The following is a 6,224-nucleotide window of genomic DNA, read 5'->3' as shown; positions in this document are numbered from 1 at the left end:
GGAGGAAACACATAAAATTAAGATGAAAAATCGACTCACCGAAACATCAATGCAAATATACATCGACCTTCATCACCTGGGTCTGCAGTTTAGTAAGAGATTGTAGTATATGGGATAGAAGAGTTCAACAAGGAGGATTATCTTTAAGAATCCTATGTAGCAAAAATCAGAGTGAAGCAGATTAAGCAGATATGGAGGATGAGATGGAGGATAAGATGCAAAGATACATAGTGTGCACTTTAAGGATTTAATTTCCATGTCCATATAGGCGTTATACATCAATATCTGACTTCAACAAATCCATACATTCATGAGAAAAACATCCAAAAGCTATTTATGATATAATCTGAGAGGAAAATGGAAAACATATGAAATCAGTATAGCAAGAACATACACTACAAACTAAGGTGAGCCAGAATCACCAAAAACTTGTATTAATCTTCAGCAAAGCAATAATACATCAACAATGCACATCACTTCTCTATTGGAAAGCCAAAATTTTACAAAAGTTTTGAACCTCCTTAAAATATCATCTCACTTAAAATGTCATCCACTATATTTATAGGGCCTCCGGAACAAAGTCGTTCACATACTTCATCTCAATGCATTTTGGAATTAGTCCTCTATCAGTGCTTTCCAGTCACAATGGTTTGCAAAGAACAAGGTATTCAAATCTCTCCCCTTCTACATATTATGCCGCATTTGGCATACGAGGAATGCTAATATTTTTTACCAGAAAGATATGGATGTAAGGGGATCCATCATCAAGATTACTGTTTTTTTTAATGGACAAAGGACTTGTCACAAAAAGTACCCTTTTATCTAAAATGCCTTCAATATTTCCTTCGCGAATCATGAATCTTCGCTGCACACAAATTCAGAATCCACAGCAACATTAGAATTCTAATGCTCCAATAAATTCATACCCACAAATACAAATATAGTTGTATTAACGAAGCTTACCCACGAGACGATATGACTATTTTCACCAGAAACATTTGTATCCACTAGTTCTCTCCCAAATATTATCTCAAAAGTCACAACTCCAAAGCTATATACATCACTTTCCTCTGTCAAATTGTGCGTAGTGGCATATTTGTTCAAAGTAATGGCCCTATGAAGATCGAAGAATCCATTTTCTCTTTTGATTTTCAGTTCCAGATAAATTGAATGAAACAACAGAGAGAAAAATTGAATGGGAAATGTGTAATATTCAAGATCAAGGTATCCAAATGTACCCTTCACATCTGTTGAGACATGGGTTGCTTCGCTTGAGGGGCCAAACCTAGACAACCCAAAGTCTGATAGTTTTGCTTCCATCCATTCACTTAAAAGAATATTAGTAGTTTTTATATCTTTGTGAATTATGATAGGTTTGCAACCATTATGCAAGTATTCTAGCCCTAATTATTATTTTTACAGAGACATTGACAAAGTCTAAATTCATGGTTTTTTCAAGAGGGAAAGACACTCACCTTGAGCTGCATTCAATGCAATGTCAAGCTTTGTTTTCCAGTAAGCCAACTGTTGTAAAGCATTTGGCCCTATACTGCAAGAAAATAATAGTTAAGAAGTTGCATTCAATGCAATGTCAAGCCTTGTTTTCCAGTCAACCAACTGTTGTAAAGCATTTGGCCTTGTACAACAAGAAAATGATAGTTAAGAATATATATATATATACACTGCATAATAAGACAACACACATATATATATAGATAAATTGAAATTGTTTTTCAATATTAAACACAAGATAAGATAGCCCAGGATTTGACCCATACCATGGAGAATTCCCCCCAAGTTTCCCTTGGATATATACTGGTAAATCAATATCTGATTTCCTGCTTCACAACAATAACCCACAAAGGGCATAGGATTTTTATTGTGACTTTCGAAAGCATAGTAACCAATATTATACCTTTCTTTTCAATGAGTCACACTGCCCTTTGCACATATCTATTTTTAAAAATGCCGAAATGTTTCTCTAGAGATAAAAATATTTTATCTTTAATTAAAAAAACCTTTCTTCTTTATATAGGAAAATGTGAAACACTGATCAATTAAGCAACCATACATACCTCTGTTGAGAATTCCTTGTCTCCTTGTTTTGATGACTCTGACAGTACTTTGACAGCCTCCTCAAGCCCATTTTGCAGACGGACAGGTCCAAATCCTCCTCTGCCAATTTGCCTTCCAAAGCCACCAGTTATTTCCTTGACCTCATCGTAACTAAATTTTCTGCATTTAGGTGATGATAAGTCATGGCCCTTTGTGGATTTTTCAAAGGATTTCTCTCTGCAAGAACAATCGAAGAATGTTGTTACAAATATTAAAATCACTCATAAAATATGTAGACCAATAGAGAATGATCAAAAAATTCACAAATCATATATAGATACTGATAGCCCTAGCCCATTTCAATCTTCTACCAAGTACTGTTGCATTTTGGAATTAGTCCTTAAATATCATCTCACTTAAAATGTCAACTCACTATCTTTATAGGGCCTCTGAAGGAAGATCAGATATCTCAACTCCAGCCAGAGGGTTTCCGAGGAAGATCTGTTGAAGTTAAATTCCAATGTGACTCCTTTTGCCAAGGCAGGATTCTTCAGCAGGATGACATTTTGGTGGTTGAATTATCTTTTGTCCAAAGGAAAGAAGCAGCCTCTAGAAGAAGATGATTTTCCTTGTGTGTGTAGATGATCAAGTACAAAATATATATATAACATTTACAGAAGAATTGTTGAGGCAAAAAGCAGAAAAACACATCTGCCACTCCATCAGTTTTCTGGGCTTTGGTTTGTTGTCACTGGAAAAATATGGCAGGGACTGGGTTCTATGCTTTTCTCAATGTATTTACTGTGTCTTCTGGACCACTTGTTTTGAATGCCTTTATTGGAGTTTCAGAAGTTAGACAGTCATTCAAATATGAATCATTTTTTTGGTAGGAACACTCTTTATTGCCAAGACCATAGCGTCCATATCTCAAAGGCAATGTTATTTTGGCACTAGACGGATTGGTCTGCAGATGCGCTCTTCACTTGTTGCAGCAATCCATCAGAAACAAATACAGCTGACCAATGAAGCTAGCTGCTAAACAGGTGCATACCACTAGAGAAATCATGAATTATATGGTTGTAGATGCTTATCATATTGGCGAATTTCCTTTCTAGTTTCATCAGACTTGGGAAACAGTACTCCAACTCATAGTGGCTTTAAGCATCCTCTTCCATGTAATTGGATGGGCCACACTTTCAGCCTCGGTAGTTATCATCATTACCATGCTTTGTAACCCTCTAATGGGAAAGTTACAACATAAGTTTCAAACTAAACTCATGTCAGCCCAGGATCAGCGGTTAAGGGCTACCATAGAAGCACTGGTGCATATGAAAGTACTGAAATTTCATGCATGGGAGGAACGCTTCAAAGAAAGTATTGACAAGATGCACAAGGTAGAGTTCAAATGGCTATCTGCAGTTCAACTTATTGAAGCCTACAATAAGTTATTGTTTTGGTCATCTCCTGTTTTGATTTCAACTGCAACGTTTGTAACCTACTATTTTCTTAAAATTCCTCTGACTCCAAGCAACGTCTTCATGTTCATAGCCACTTTGCGCATCGTTCAAGAACCTCTTCGACTAATTCCTGATGTAATCAATGTTATTATTCAAGCCAATGTCTCATTAAGTCGTATCATCAACTTTCTTGAGGCTGCCGAATTACAGGATGGGGTGGTTGAGCGGGTAATGGTATTTCATCAGAATTCTAACCTGTCTCTTCTTATCAGTTCTACAACACTAAGTTGGGATTCCAGTTCATCAAAGCCCATATTGAGAAACATAAATATAGAGGTTAAGCATGGCCAAAAATTGGCAATTTGTGGAGAAGTTGGATCTGGAAAATCAATTCTTTTAGCTGCGATACTCGGAGAAGTACTAAAGTTGAGGGGTAGTGTGAGTATGAATTATTTATCCCCTTACCTTAACATTGTCAACCGTTTAAATTGATGGATTCTCCTTCTTAACGTTTTCAACCCTACCACTGCAGTTGCAAGTCTATGACACCGTCGCACATGTTTCTCAGACTGCATGGATTCAAACTGGAACAGTACGGAACAACATATTATTTGGACGTTCCATGGACGAGTAGAAATATCAGGAAGTTATCTTCAACTCTTCACTGGATAAAGACCTCCAAAATCTTCCCTTTGGCGATCTGACTGAAATAGGAGAAAGAGGTATCAATCTCAGCAGTGGCTAGAAGTAGCAGATAGCTTGCCCGTGCCTTATATCAAGATTCTGATATTTATCTTTTGGATGATCCTTTCAGTGTTGTTGATGCTCATACTGCTACTAGCCTGTTTATGGTTAATGTGGTGATTTTATTTTGATATAAGGGTTTTACAGTTAATATGTAGCTAGTACTAATTTGTACGTTGCACCTTTCTACAACAATGATTTGGCCTTGTACAGCAAGAAAATAATAGTTAAGAATATCTATATATACACTGCACAATAAGACAACACACACACACACACACACACATATACATATATATATATAGATAAATTGAAATTGTTTTTCAAGATTAAACACAAGACAAGATAGCCCAGGATTTGACCCATACCATGGAGAATTCCCCCCAAGTTTCCCTTGGATATATACTGGTAAATCAATATCTGATTTCCTGCTTCACAACAATAACCCACAAAGGGCACAGGATTTTTATTGTGACTTTCGAAAGCATAGTAACCAATATTATACCTTTCTTTTCAGTGAGTCACACTGCCCTTTGCACATATCTATTTTTAAAAATGCCGAAATGTTTCTCTAGAGATAAAAATATTTTATCTTTAATTAAAAAAACCTTTCTTCTTTATATAGGAAAATGTGAAACACTGATCAATTAAGCAGCCATACATACCTCTGTTGAGAATTCCTTGTCTCCTTGTTTTGATGATTCTGACAGTACTTTGACAGCCTCCTCAAGCCCATTTTGCAGACGGACAGGCCCAAATCCTCCTCTGCCAATTTGCCTTCCAAAGCCACCAGTTATTTCCTTGACCTCATCGTAACTAAATTTTCTGCATTGAGGTGATGATAAGTCATGGCCCTTTGTGGATTTTTTCAAAGGATTTCTCTCTGCAAGAACAATCGAAGAATGTTGTTACAAATATTAAAATCACTCATAAAATATGTAGACCAATAGAGAATGATCAAAAGATTCACAAATCATATATATATACCAACAGCCCTAGCCCATTTCAATCTTCTGCCAAGTATTGTTGCATTTTGGAATTAGTCCTTAAAATATCAACTCACTTAAAATGTCAACTCACTATCTTTATAGGGCCTCTGAAGGAAGATCAGATATCTCAACTCCAGCCAGAGGGTTTCCGAGGAAGATCTGTTGAAGTTAAATTCCAATGTGACTCCTTTTTCCAAGGCAGGATTCTTCAGCAGGATGACATTTTGGTGGTTGAATTATCTTTTGTCCAAAGGAAAGAAGCAGCCTCTAGAAGAAGATGATTTTCCTTGTGTGTGTAGATGATCAAGTACAAAATATATATACAACATTTACAGAAGAATTGTTGAGGCGAAAAGCAGAAAAACCCATCTGCCACTCCATCAGTTTTCTGGGCTTTGGTTTGTTGTCACTGGAAAAATATGGCAAGGACTGGGTTCTATGCTTTTCTCAATGTATTTACTGTGTCTTCTGGACCACTTGTTTTGAATGCCTTTATTGGAGTTTCAGAAGTTAGACAGTCATTCAAATATGAATCATTTTTTTGGTAGGAACACTCTTTATTGCCAAGACCATAGCGTCCATATCTCAAAGGCAATGTTATTTTGGCACTAGATGGATTGGTCTGCAGATGCGCTCTTCACTTGTTGCAGCAATCCATCAGAAACAACTACAGCTGACCAATGAAGCTAGCTGCTAAACAGGTGCATACAACCGGAGAAATCATGAATTATATGGCTGTAGATGCTTATCATATTGGCGAATTTCCTTTCTGGTTTCATCAGACTTGGAAAACAGTACTCCAACTCATATTGGCTTTAAGCATCCTCTTCCATGTAATTGGATGGGCCACACTTTCAGCCTCGGTAGTTATCATCATTACCATGCTTTGTAACCCTCTAATGGGAAAGTTACAGCATAAGTTTCAAACTGAACTCATGTCAGCCCAGGATCAACGGTTAAGGGCTACCATAGAAGCACT

This window comes from Pinus tabuliformis, chromosome 5_1 (genome assembly GCF_031772625.1).
Source record: "Pinus tabuliformis cultivar Carrire ecotype Pingquan chromosome 5_1, CPIR1, whole genome shotgun sequence".
NCBI classification, from domain to species: domain Eukaryota; kingdom Viridiplantae; phylum Streptophyta; class Pinopsida; order Pinales; family Pinaceae; genus Pinus; species Pinus tabuliformis.
This window is presented reverse-complemented; position numbering follows the sequence as displayed.